Here is a 14724-nt window from a genome sequence, read left to right on the forward strand (position 1 = left end):
GTAGAAATGACCAGTACTTTCACACTGTTTGCAATTATTCATTTTATACGACGGAAAAGCTGTTGTATTGATATTGTATTTTATGTTTCTGGCGTTGACTTCTAAGGCCGTAGCTATTAGCTGTGGTGGAGGAACGCCCTACAGAGACGCGTAGGTTGCCCGGAACGTAGAAATGACCATCAATTTCACAATGTTTGCAATTATTCATTTTATACAATGGAAAAACAGTTGTACTTATACTGTGTTTTATTCTTCCGGCGTTGAATTCCAAGTCCCTAGCTATTCGATCTGGTGGAGCAACGCCCTAGAGTGAAACCTAGGTTGCCCGGAACGTAGAAGTGACCATAACTTTCACACGCGTTGCAATTATTCGTTTTATATGATGGAATAACTGTTGTATTTATATTGTATTTTATGCTGCTGGCGTTCACTTCTTAGGCCCTATCTAGTCGATCTGGTGGAACAACGCCCAGGGGTGAAGCCTAGGTTGCCCGGAACGTAGAAATGACCATAACTTTCACACTGGTTGCTATTATTCGTTTTATGCGATGGAAAAACTGTTATATTTATATTGTATTTTATGCTTCTGGCGTTGCCTTCTTAGGCCCTAACTGTTCGATCTGGTGCAACAACGCCCTAGAGTGAAGCCTAGGTTACCCGGAACGTAGAAATGACCAGTACCTTCACACTGTTTGCAATTATTCATTTTATACGATGGAAAAGCTGTTGTATTTATATTGTATTTTATGCTTCTGGCGTTCACTTCTTAGGCCCTAGCTATTCGATCTGGTGGAGCAACGCCCTAGAGTGAAGCCGAGGTTGCCCGGAACGTAGAAATGACCATCACTTTCAAACTGGTTGCAATTATTCCTGTTATATGATGGAAAAACTCTTGCATCTTTATTGAATTTTATGCTTCTGGCGTTGACTTCCAAGGCCCTAACTATTCTATCTGGTGTATCAACGCCCTAGAGTGAAGCCTAGGTTGCCCGGAACGTAGAAATAACCATAACTTTGACACTGGTTGCTATTATTCGTTTTATACGATGGAAAAACTGTTCTATTTATTTTGTGTTTTATGCTTCGGGCGTTGACTCCTAAGGCCCTAACTGTTTGATCTGGTGGAGCAGCGCCCTAGAGTGAAGCCTAGTTTGCCCGGAACGTAGAAATGACCATAACTTTCACACTGGATGCTATTATTCGTTCTATACGATGGAAAGACTGTTATATTTATATTGTATCTTATGCTTCTGGCGTTGACTTCTTAGGCCCTAACAATTCGATCTGGTGTAACAACGCCCTAGAGTGAAGCCTATTTTGCCTGGAACGTACAATAGACCATCACTTTCACACGGGTTGCAATTATTCCTGTTATAGGTTGGAAAGACTGTTGCATTTTTATTGTATTTTATGCTTCAGGCGTTGACTTCTGAGGCCAAAGCTATTCGATGTGGTGGAAGAACGCCATAGAGTGAGGCCTATGTTGCCCGGAACGTAGAAATGACCATAACTTTCACACTGGTTGCTATTATTCGTTTTATACGATGGAAAAACTGTTATATTTATATTGTATTTTATGCTTGTGGCGTTGCCTTCTTAGGACCTAACAGTTCTATCTGGTGCAACATCGCCCTAGAGTGAAGCCTAGGTTACCCGGAACGTAGAAATGACCAGTACTTTCACACTGTTTGCAATTATTCATTTTATACGATGGAAAAGCTGTTGTACTGATATTGTATTTTATGCTTCTGGCGTTGACTTCTAAGGCCGTAGCTATTAGCTGTGGTGGAGCAACGCCCTACAGTGACGCCTAGGTTATCCGGAACGTAGAAATGACCATTAATTTCACAATGTTTGCAATTATTCATTTTATACAATGGAAAAACGGTTGTACTTATATTGTGTTTTATTCTTCTGGCGCTGAATTCCAAGTCCCTAGCTATTCGATCTGGTGGAGCAACGCCCTAGAGTGAAACCTAGGTTGCCCGGAACGTACAAATGACCATCACTTTCACACGCGTTGCAATTATTCCTGTTATAGGATGGAAAGACTGTTTTATTTTTATTGTATTTTATGCTTCAGGCGTTGACTTCTGAGGCCGCAGCTATTCGATGTGGTGGAAGAACGCCATAGAGTGTAGCCTAGGTTGCCCGGAAAGCAGAAATGACCACAACTTTCATACAGGTTGCAATTACTCGTTTTATATGATGGAAGAACTGTTGTATTTATATTGTATTTTATGCTTCTGTCGTTCACTTCTTAGGCCCTAGCTATTCGATCTGGTGAAGCAACGCCCTAGAGTGAAGCCGAGGTTGCCCGGAACGTAGAAATGACCATCACTTTCAAACTTGTTGCAATTATTCCTGTTATATGATGGAAAAACTGTTGTATTTTTATTGCATTTTGTGCTTCGGGCATTGACTTTTAAGGCCCTAACTATTTAATCTGTTGAAGCAACGCCCTACGGTGTAGCCTAGGTTGCCCGGAACGTAGAAATGACCATAACTTTCACACTGTTTGCAGTGACTCCTGTTATACGCGGAAAAACTCTTGCATCTTTATTGAATTTTATGCTTCTGGCGTTGACTTCTAAGGCCCTAACTATTCTATCTCGTGTATCAACGCCCTAGAGCGAAGCCTAGGTTGCCCGGAACGTAGAAATGACCATAACTTTGACACTGGTTGCTATTATTCGTTTTATACGATGGAAAAACTGTTCTATTTATTTTGAGTTTTATGCTTCGGGCGTTGACTTCTAAGGCCCTAACTGTTTGATCTGGTGGAGCAACGCCCTAGAGTGAAGCCTAGGTTGCCCGGAACGTAGAAACGACCATAACTTTCACACTGATTGCTATTATTCGTTCTATACGATGGAAAAAATGTTATATTTATATTGTATCCTATGCTTCTGGCGTTGACTTCTTAGGCCCTAACAATTCGACCTGGTGGAACAACGCCCTAGAGTGAAGCCTAGGTTGCCTGGAACGTACAAATGACCATCACTTTCACACGGATTGCAATTGTTCCTGTTATAGGATGGAAAGACTGTTGTATTTTTATTGTATTTTATGCTTCGGGCGTTGACTTCTTAGACCCTAACTTTTCGATCTGGTGGAACAATGCCCTAGAGTGAAGCCTAGGTTGCCCGGAACGTAGAAATGACCATCACTTTCACACTGGTTGCAATTATTCCTGTTATACGATGGAAGAGCTCTTGTATATTTAATGTATTCTATGCTTTGGGCGTTGACTTCTATGGCCCTACCTATTCGATCTGGTGGAGCAACGCCCTACAGTCAAGCCTAGGTTGCCCGGAACGTAGAAATGAACCTAACTTTCACACTGGTTGCAATTATTCATGCTATACGTTGGAAAAACTGTTGCATTTTTATTGTAATTTATGCTTCTAGCGTTGACTTCAAAGGTCGTAGCTATTCGATGTGGTGGAGCAACGCCCTAGAGTGAAACCTAGGTTGCCCGGAACGTAGAAATTACCATAACTTTCACACTCGTAGGAATTATTCGTTTTATACGATGGAACAACTGTTCTATTTATTTTGTATTTCATGCTTCGGGCGTTGACTTCTAAGGCCCTAAGTATTCCATCTGGTGGAGCAACGCCCTACAGTGAGGCCTAGGTTGCCCGGAACAATGATGTGCCATTACTTTCACACTGCTTGCCATAATTCCTGATATACGATGGAAAAACTGTTGCATCTTTATTGTATTTTATGCTTCTGGCGTTGACTTCTAAGGCCTAACTATTCGATCTGGTGGAGCAACGCCCTAGAGTGAAGCCTAGGTTACCCGGAACGTAGAAATGACCAGTACTTTCACACTGTTTGCAATTATTCATTTTATACGACGGAAAAGCTGTTGTATTGATATTGTATTTTATGTTTCTGGCGTTGACTTCTAAGGCCGTAGCTATTAGCTGTGGTGGAGGAACGCCCTACAGAGACGCGTAGGTTGCCCGGAACGTAGAAATGACCATCAATTTCACAATGTTTGCAATTATTCATTTTATACAATGGAAAAACGGTTGTACTTATATTGTGTTTTATTCTTCCGGCGTTGAATTCCAAGTCCCTAGCTATTCGATCTGGTGGAGCAACGCCCTAGAGTGAAACCTAGGTTGCCCGGAACGTAGAAGTGACCATAACTTTCACACGGGTTGCAATTATTCGTTTTATATGATGGAATAACTGTTGTATTTATATTGTATTTTATGCTGCTGGCGTTCACTTCTTAGGCCCTATCTAGTCGATCTGGTGGAACAACGCCCTGGGGTGAAGCCTAGGTTGCCCGGAACGTAGAAATGACCATAACTTTCACACTGGTTGCTATTATTCGTTTTATGCGATGGAAAAACTGTTATATTTATATTGTATTTTATGCTTATGGCGTTGCCTTCTTAGGCCCTAACTGTTCGATCTGGTGCAACAACGCCCTAGAGTGAAGCCTAGGTTACCCGGAACGTAGAAATGACCAGTACTTTCACACTGTTTGCAATTATTCATTTTATACGATGGAAAAGCTGTTGTATTGATATTGTATTTTATGCTTCTGGCGTTGACTTCTAAGGCCGTAGCTATTAGCTGTGGTGGAGCAACGCCCTACAGTGACGCCTCGGTTATCCGGAACGTAGAAATGACCATCAATTTCACAATGTTTGCAATTATTCATTTTATACAATGGAAAAACGGTTGTACTTATATTGTGTTTTATTCTTCCGGCGTTGAATTCCAAGTCCCTAGCTATTCGATCTGGTGGAGCAACGCCCTAGAGTGAAACCTAGGTTGCCCGGAACGTAGAAGTGACCATAACTTTCACACGGGTTGCAATTATTCGTTTTATACGATGGAATAACTGTTGTATTTATATTGTATTTTATGCTGCTGGCGTTCACTTCTTAGGCCCTATCTAGTCGATCTGGTGGAACAACGCCCTGGGGTGAAGCCTAGGTTGCCCGGAACGTAGAAATGACCATAACTTTCACACTGGTTGCTATTATTCGTTTTATGCGATGGAAAAACTGTTATATTTATATTGTATTTTATGCTTATGGCGTTGCCTTCTTAGGCCCTAACTGTTCGATCTGGTGCAACAACGCCCTAGAGTGAAGCCTAGGTTACCCGGAACGTAGAAATGACCAGTACTTTCACACTGTTTGCAATTATTCATTTTATACGATGGAAAAGCTGTTGTATTGCTATTGTATTTTATGCTTCTGGCGTTGACTTCTAAGGCCGTAGCTATTAGCTGTGGTGGAGCAACGCCCTACAGTGACGCCTAGGTTATCCGGAACGTAGAAATGACCATTAATTTCACAATGTTTGCAATTATTCATTTTATACAATGGAAAAACGGTTGTACTTATATTGTGTTTTATTCTTCTGGCGTTGAATTCCAAGTCCCTAGCTATTCGATCTGGTGGAGCAACGCCCTAGAGTGAAACCTAGGTTGCCCGGAACGTTGAAATGACCATAACTTTCACACTGGATGCTATTATTCGTTCTATACGATGGAAAAACTGTTATATTTATATTGTATCTTATGCTCCTAGCGTTGACTTCTTAGGCCCTAACTATTCCATCTGGTGGAGCAACGCCCTAGGGTGAAGCCTAGGTTGCCCGGAACGTAGAAATGACCATAACTTTCACACCGGTAGCAATTGTTCGTTTTATACGATGGAAAAACTGTTGTATTAATATTGCATTTTATGCTTCTGGCGTTGACTTCTAAGGCCGTAGCTATTCGATGTGGTGGAGCAACGCCCTAGAGTGAAGCCTAGGTTGCCCGGAACGTAGAAATGCCCATTACTTTCACACTGGTTGCAATTGTTAGTTTTATACGATGGAAAGACTGTTGTATTTATATTGTATTTTATGCTTCTGGCGTTGACTTCTAAGGCCCTAACTGTTGGATCTGGTGGAGCAACGCCCTAGAGTGAAGCCTAGGTTGCCCGGAACAATGATATGCCATTACTTTCACACTGGTTGCAATTATTCCTGATATACGATTGAAAAGCTGTTGTATCTTTAATGTATTTTATGCTTCTGGCGTTGACTTCTAAGGCCCTAACTATTCGATCTGGTGGAGCAACGCCCTAGAGTGGAGCGTAGGTTACCCGGAACGTAGAAATGACCAGTACTTTCACACTGCTTGCAGTTATTCCAGTTATACGATGGAAAAACTGTTGCATCTTTATTGAATTTTATGCTTCTGGCGTTGACTTCTAATGCCCTAACTATTCTATCTGGTGGATCAACGCCCTAGAGTGAAGCCTAGGTTGCTCGGAATGTAAAAATTACCATAACATTCACACTGGTTGTAATTATTCGTTTTATACGATGGAAAATCTGTTGCATCCTTATGGTATTTTATGCTTCTGGCGTTGACTTCTAAGGCCCTAACTATTCGATCTGGTGGAGCAACGCCCTGGAGTGAAGCCTAGGTTGCCCGGAACGCTGAAATGACCATCACTTTCAAACTGGTTGCAATTATTCCGTTTATATGATGGAAAAACTGTAGTATTTTTATTGCATTTTATGCTTCGGGCATTGACTTCTAAGGCCCTAACTATTCAATCTGTTGGAGCAACGCCCTAGGGTGTAGCCTAGGTTGCCCGGAAAGTAGAAATGACCACAACTTTCATACTGGTTGCAATTACTCGTTTTATATGATGGAAAAACTGTTGTATTTATATTGTATTTTATGCTTCTGGCGTTCACTTCTTAGGCCCTAACTATTCGATCTGGTGGAACAACGCCCTAGGGTGAAGCCTAGGTTGCCCGGAACGTAGAAATGACCATAACTTTTACACTGGTAGCAATTATTCGTTTTATACAATGGAAAAACTGTTCTATTTATTTTGTATTTTATGCTTCGGGCGTTGACTTCTAAGGCCCTAGCTGTTTGATCTGGTGGAGCAACGCCCTAGAGTGAAGCTTAGGTTGCCCGGAACGTAGAAATGACCATAACTTTCACACTGGTTGCTATTATTCGTTCTATACGATGGAAAAACTGTTATATTTATATTGTATTTTATGCTTCTGGCGTTGACTTCTAAGGCTCTAACTATTCGATCTGGTGGAACAACGTCATAGAGTGAGGCCTAGGTTGCCCGGAACGTAGAAATGACCATCACTTTCAAACTGGTTGCAATTATTCCTGTTATAGGATGGAACGACTGTTGTATTTTTATTGTATTTTGTGCTTCAGGCGTTGACTTCTGAGGCCGTAGCTATTCGCTGTGGTGGAAGAACGACATAGAGTGAAGCCTGGGTTGCCCGGAACGTAGATATGACCATCACTTTCAAACTGGTTGCAATTAATCCTTTTATACGATGGAAAAACTGATGCATTTTTATTGCATTTTATGCTTCGGGCGTTGACTTCTAAGGCCCTAACTATTCAATCTGTTGGAGCAACGCCCTAGGGTGAAGCCTAGGTTGCCCGGAACTTAGAAATGACCATAACTTTCACACTGATTGCTATTATTCGTTTTATACGATGGAAAAACTGTTATATTTATATTGTATTTTATGCTTCTGGCGTTCACTTCTTAGGCCCTAACTATTCGATCTGGTGGAACAACGCCCTAGAGTGAAGCCTAGGTTACCCGGAACGTAGAAATGACCAGTACTTTCACACTGATTGCAGTTATTCCTGCTATACGATGGAAAAACTGTTGCATCTTTATTGAATTATATTCTTCTGGCGCTGACTTCTAAGGCCCTAACTATTCTATCTGGTGGATCAACGCCCTAGAGTGAAGCCTAGGTTGCTCGGAATGTAGAAATGATCATAACATTCACACTGGTTGAAATTATTCGTTTTATAGGATGGAAAAACTGTTATATTTATATTGAATTTTATGCTTCTGGCGTTGACTTCTAAGGCACTAACTAATCGATCTGGTGAAGCAACGCCCTAGAGTGAAGCATAGGTTGCCCGGAACGTAGAAATGACCATCACTTTCAAACTGGTTGCAATTATTCCTGTTATAGGATGGAAAGACTGTTGTATTTTTATTGTATTTTATGCTTCAGGCGTTGACTTCTGAGGCCGTAGCTATTCGATGTGGTCGAAGAACGACATAGAGTGAAGCCTGGGTTGCACGGAACGTAGAAATGACCATAACTTTCATACTGGTTGCAATTATTCGTTTTATATGATGGAAGAACTGTTGTATTTATATTGTATTTTATACTTCGGGCGTTGACTTCTACGGCCCTAACTGTTCGATCTGGTGGATCAACGCCATAGGGTGTAGCCTAGGTTGACCGGAAATTAGAAATGACCACAACTTTCATACTGGTTGCAATTATTCGTTTTATATCATGGAAAAACTGTTGTATTCATATTGTATATTATGCTGCTGGCGTTGACATCTAAGGCCCTAACTATTCTATCTGGTGGATCAACGCCCTAGAGTGAAGCCTAGGTTGCTCGGAATGTGAAAATTACCATAACATTCACACTGGTTGAAATTATTCGTTTTATACGATGGAAAATCTGTTGCATCTTTATTGTATTTTATGCTTCTTGCGTTGACTTCTAAGGCCCTAACTATTCGATCTGGTGGAGCAACGCCCTAGAGTGAAGCCTAGGTTGCCCGAAACGTTGAAATGACCATCACTTTCAAACTGGTTGCAATTATTCCGTTTATATGATGGAAAAACTGTAGTATTTTTATTGCATTTTATGCTTCGGGCATTGACTTCTAAGGCCCTAACTATTCAATCTGTTGGAGCAACGCCCTAGGGTGTAGCCTAGGTTGCCCGGAAAGTAGAAATGACCACAACTTTCATACTGGTTGCAATTACTCGTTTTATATGATGGAAAAACTGTTGTATTTATATTGTATTTTATGCTTCTGGCGTTCACTTCTTAGGCCCTAACTATTCGATCTGGTGGAACAACGCCCTAGGCTGAAGCCTAGGTTGCCCGGAACGTAGAAATGACCATAACTTTTACACTGGTAGCAATTATTCGTTTTATACAATGGAAAAACTGTTCTGTTTATTTTGTAATTTATGGTTCGGGCGTTGACTTCTAAGGCCCTAACTGTTTGATCTGGTGGAGCAACGCCCTAGAGTGAAGCCTAGGTTGCCCGGAACGTAGAAATGACCATAACTATCACACTGGATGCTATTATTCGTTCTATACGATGGAAAAGCTGTTATATTTATTATGTACCTTATGCTTCTGGCGTTGACTTCTTAGGCCCTAACAATTCGATCTGGTGGAACAACGCCCTAGAGTGAAGCCTAGGTTGCCTGGAACGTACAAATGACCATCACTTTCACACGGGTTGCAATTATTCCTGTTATAGGATGGAAAGACTGTTGTATTTTTATTGTATTTTATGCTTCAGGCGTTGACTTCCGAGGCCGTAGCTATTCGATGTGGTGGAAGAACGCCATGGAGTGAAGCCTAGGTTGCCCGGAACGTAGAAATGACCATAACTTTCATACAGGGTGCAATTATTCGTTTTATATGATGGAAGAACTGTTGTATTTATATTGTATTTTATGCTGCTGGCGTTCACTTCCTAGGCCCTAACTATTCGGCCTGGTGGAACAACGCCCTGGGGTGAGGCCTAGGTTGCTCGGAATGTAGAAATGACCATAACATTCACACTGCTTGAAATTATTCGTTTTATACGATGGAAAAACTGTTATATTTATATTGTATTTTATGCTTCTGGCGTTGATTTCTTAGGGCCTAACTATTCAATCTGGTGGAACAACGTCATAGAGTGAGGCCTAGGTTGCCCGGAACGTAGAAATGACCATCACTTCCATACTGGTAGCAATTATTCGTTTTATACTTTGGAAAAACTGTTGTATTTATATTGTATTTTATGCTGCTGGCGTTCACTTCTTAGGCCCTAACTATTCGATCTGGTGGAACAACGCCCTGTGGTGAAGTCTAGGTTGCTTGGAACGTAGAAATGACCATAACTTTCACACTGGTTGCTATTATTCGCTTTATACGATTGAAAAACTGTTATAATTATATTGTATTTTATGCTTTTGGCGTTGCCTTCTTAGGCCCTAACTGTTCGATCTGGTGGATCAACGCCATAGGGTGTAGCCTAGGTTGACCGGAAATTAGAAATGACCACAACTTTCATACTGGTTGCAATTATTCGTTTTATATCATGGAAAAACTGTTGTATTCATATTGTATATTATGCTGCTGGCGTTCACTTCTTAGGCCCTAGCTATTCGATCTGGTGGAACAACGCCCTGTGGTGAAGTCTAGGTTGCCCGGAACGTAGAAATGACCATAACTTTCACACTGGTTGCTATTATTCGCTTTATACGATTGAAAAACTGTTACATTTATATTGTATTTTATGCTTCTGGCGTTGCCTTCTTAGACCCTAACTGTTCGATCTGGTGGATCAACGCCCTAGAGTGAAGCCTAGGTGACCCGGAACGTAGAAATGACCAGTACTTTCACACTGTTTGCAGTTACTCCTGTTATACGATGGAAAAACTGTAGCATCTTTATTGAATTTTATGCTTCTGGCGCTGACTTCTAAGGCCCTAACTATTCGATCTGTTGGAGCAACGCCCTAGAGTGAAGCCTAGGTTGCCCGGAACGTAGAAATGACCATCACTTTCAAACTGGTTGCAATTATTCCTGTTATATGATGGAAAAACTGTTGCATTTATATTGTATTTTATGCTTCGGGCGTTGACAGCTAAGGCCCTAACTATTCAATCTGTTGGATCAACGTCCTAGAGTGAAGCCTAGGTTGCTCGGAATGTAGAAATGACCATAACATTCACACTGGTTGAAATTATTCGTTTAATACGGTGGAAAAGCTGTTGCATCTTTATTGTATTGTATGATTCTGGCGTTGACTTCTAAGGCCCTAAATATTCGATCTGGTGGAGCAACGCCCTAGAGTGAAGCCTAGGTTGCGCGTGAACGTAGAAATGACCATCTCCTTCAAACTGGTTGCAATTAATCCTTTTATACGATGGAAAAACTGTTGTATTTTTATTGTATTTTATGCTTCTGGCGTTGACTTCTAATGCACTAACTATTCGATCTGGCGGTGCAACGCCCTAGAGCGAAGCCGAGGTTTCCCGGAACGTAGAAATGACCATCACTTTCAAACTGGTTGCAATTATTCCTGTTATATGACGGAAAAACTGTTGTATTTTTATTGCATTTTATGCTTCGGGCATTGACTTCTAAGGCCCTAACTATTCAATCTGTTGGAGCAACGCCATAGGGTGTAGCCTAGGCTGCCCGGAAAGTAGAAATGACCATAAGTTTCATACTGGTTGCAATTATTCGTTTTATATGATGGAAGAACTATTGTATTTATATTGTATTTTATGCTGCTGGCGTACACTTCTTAGGCTCTAACTATTCGATCTGGTGGAACAACGCCCTAGAGTGAAGCCTAGGTTGCCCGGAACGTAGAAATGGCCATAACTTTTACACTGGTAGCAATTATTCGTTTTATACAATGGAAAAACTGTTCTGTTTATTTTGTATTTTATGGTTCGGGCGTTGACTTCTAAGGCCCTAACTGTTTGATCTGGTGGAGCAACGCCCTAGAGTGAAGCCTAGGTTGCCCGGAACGTAGAAATGACCATAACTATCACACTGGATGCTATTATTCGTTCTATACGATGGAAAAGCTGTTATATTTATTATGTATCTTATGCTTCTGGCGTTGACTTCTTAGGCCCTAACAATTCGATCTGGTGGAACAACGCCCTAGAGTGAAGCCTAGGTTGCCTGGAACGTACAAATGACCATCACTTTCACACGGGTTGCAATTATTCCTGTTATAGGATGGAAAGACTGTTGTATTTTTATTGTATTTTATGCTTCAGGCGTTGACTTCCGAGGCCGTAGCTATTCGATGTGGTGGAAGAACGCCATAGAGTGAAGCCTAGGTTGCCCGGAACGTGGAAATGACCATAACTTTCATACAGGGTGCAATTATTCGTTTTATATGATGGAAGAACTGTTGTATTTATATTGTATTTTATGCTGCTGGCGTTCACTTCCTAGGCCCTAACTATTCGGCCTGGTGGAACAACGCCCTGGGGTGAGGCCTAGGTTGCTCGGAATGTAGAAATGACCATAACATTCACACTGCTTGAAATTATTCGTTTTATACGATGGAAAAACTGTTATATTTATATTGTATTTTATGCTTCTGGCGTTGACTTCTTAGGGCCTAACTATTCAATCTGGTGGAACAACGTCATAGAGTGAGGCCTAGGTTGCCCGGAACGTAGAAATGACCATCACTTCCATACTGGTAGCAATTATTCGTTTTATACTTTGGAAAAACTGTTGTATTTATATTGTATTTTATGCTGCTGGCGTTCACTTCTTAGGCCCTAACTATTCGATCTGGTGGAACAACGCCCTGTGGTGAAGTCTAGGTTGCTTGGAACGTAGAAATGACCATAACTTTCACACTGGTTGCTATTATTCGCTTTATACGATTGAAAAACTGTTATAATTATATTGTATTTTATGCTTCTGGCGTTGCCTTCTTAGACCCTAACTATTCGATCTGTTGGAGCAACGCCCTAGAGTGAAGCCTAGGTTGCCCGGAACGTAGAAATGACCATCACTTTCAAACTGGTTGCAATTATTCCTGTTATATGATGGAAAAACTGTTGCATTTATATTGTATTTTATGCTTCGGGCGTTGACAGCTAAGGCCCTAACTATTCAATCTGTTGGATCAACGTCCTAGAGTGAAGCCTAGGTTGCTCGGAATGTAGAAATGACCATAACATTCACACTGGTTGAAATTATTCGTTTAATACGGTGGAAAAGCTGTTGCATCTTTATTGTATTGTATGATTCTGGCGTTGACTTCTAAGGCCCTAAATATTCGATCTGGTGGAGCAACGCCCTAGAGTGAAGCCTAGGTTGCGCGTGAACGTAGAAATGACCATCACCTTCAAACTGGTTGCAATTAATCCTTTTATACGATGGAAAAACTGTTGTATTTTTATTGTATTTTATGCTTCTGGCGTTGACTTCTAATGCACTAACTATTCGATCTGGCGGAGCAACGCCCTAGAGTGAAGCCGAGGTTTCCCGGAACGTAGAAATGACCATCACTTTCAAACTGGTTGCAATTATTCCTGTTATATGACGGAAAAACTGTTGTATTTTTATTGCATTTTATGCTTCGGGCATTGACTTCTAAGGCCCTAACTATTCAATCTGTTGGAGCAACGCCATAGGGTGTAGCCTAGGTTGCCCGGAAAGTAGAAATGACCATAAGTTTCATACTGGTTGCAATTATTCGTTTTATATGATGGAAGAACTATTGTATTTATATTGTATTTTATGCTGCTGGCGTACACTTCTTAGGCTCTAACTATTCGATCTGGTGGAACAACGCCCTAGAGTGAAGCCTAGGTTGCCCGGAACGTAGAAATGACCATAACTTTTACACTGGTAGCAATTATTCGTTTTATACAATGGAAAAACTGTTCTGTTTATTTTGTATTTTATGGTTCGGGCGTTGACTTCTAAGGCCCTAACTGTTTGATCTGGTGGAGCAACGCCCTAGAGTGAAGCCTAGGTTGCCCGGAACGTAGAAATGACCATAGCTATCACACTGGATGCTATTATTCGTTCTATACGATGGAAAAGCTGTTATATTTATTATGTATCTTATGCTTCTGGCGTTGACTTCTTAGGCCCTAACAATTCGATCTGGTGGAACAACGCCCTAGAGTGAAGCCTAGGTTGCCTGGAACGTACAAATGACCATCACTTTCACACGGGTTGCAATTATTCCTGTTATAGGATGGAAAGACTGTTGTATTTTTATTGTATTTTATGCTTCAGGCGTTGACTTCCGAGGCCGTAGCTATTCGATGTGGTGGAAGAACGCCATAGAGTGAAGCCTAGGTTGCCCGGAACGTAGAAATGACCATAACTTTCATACAGGGTGCAATTATTCGTTTTATATGATGGAAGAACTGTTGTATTTATATTGTATTTTATGCTGCTGGCGTTCACTTCCTAGGCCCTAACTATTCGGCCTGGTGGAACAACGCCCTGGGGTGAGGCCTAGGTTGCTCGGAATGTAGAAATGACCATAACATTCACACTGCTTGTAATTATTCGTTTTATACGATGGAAAAACTGTTATATTTATATTGTATTTTATGCTTCTGGCGTTGATTTCTTAGGGCCTAACTATTCAATCTGGTGGAACAACGTCATAGAGTGAGGCCTAGGTTGCCCGGAACGTAGAAATGACCATCACTTCCATACTGGTAGCAATTATTCGTTTTATACTTTGGAAAAACTGTTGTATTTATATTGTATTTTATGCTGCTGGCGTTCACTTCTTAGGCCCTAACTATTCGATCTGGTGGAACAACGCCCTGTGGTGAAGTCTAGGTTGCTTGGAACGTAGAAATGACCATAACTTTCACACTGGTTGCTATTATTCGCTTTATACGATTGAAAAACTGTTATAATTATATTGTATTTTATGCTTCTGGCGTTGCCTTCTTAGGCCCTAACTGTTCGATCTGGTGGATCAACGCCATAGGGTGTAGCCTAGGTTGATCGGAAATTAGAAATGACCACAACTTTCATACTGGTTGCAATTATTCGTTTTATATCATGGAAAAACTGTTGTATTCATATTGTATATTATGCTGCTGGCGTTCACTTCTTAGGCCCTAGCTATT

Source organism: Calliopsis andreniformis, unplaced genomic scaffold (genome assembly GCF_051401765.1).
Source record: "Calliopsis andreniformis isolate RMS-2024a unplaced genomic scaffold, iyCalAndr_principal scaffold0018, whole genome shotgun sequence".
Classification (NCBI taxonomy): Eukaryota; Metazoa; Arthropoda; class Insecta; order Hymenoptera; family Andrenidae; genus Calliopsis; species Calliopsis andreniformis.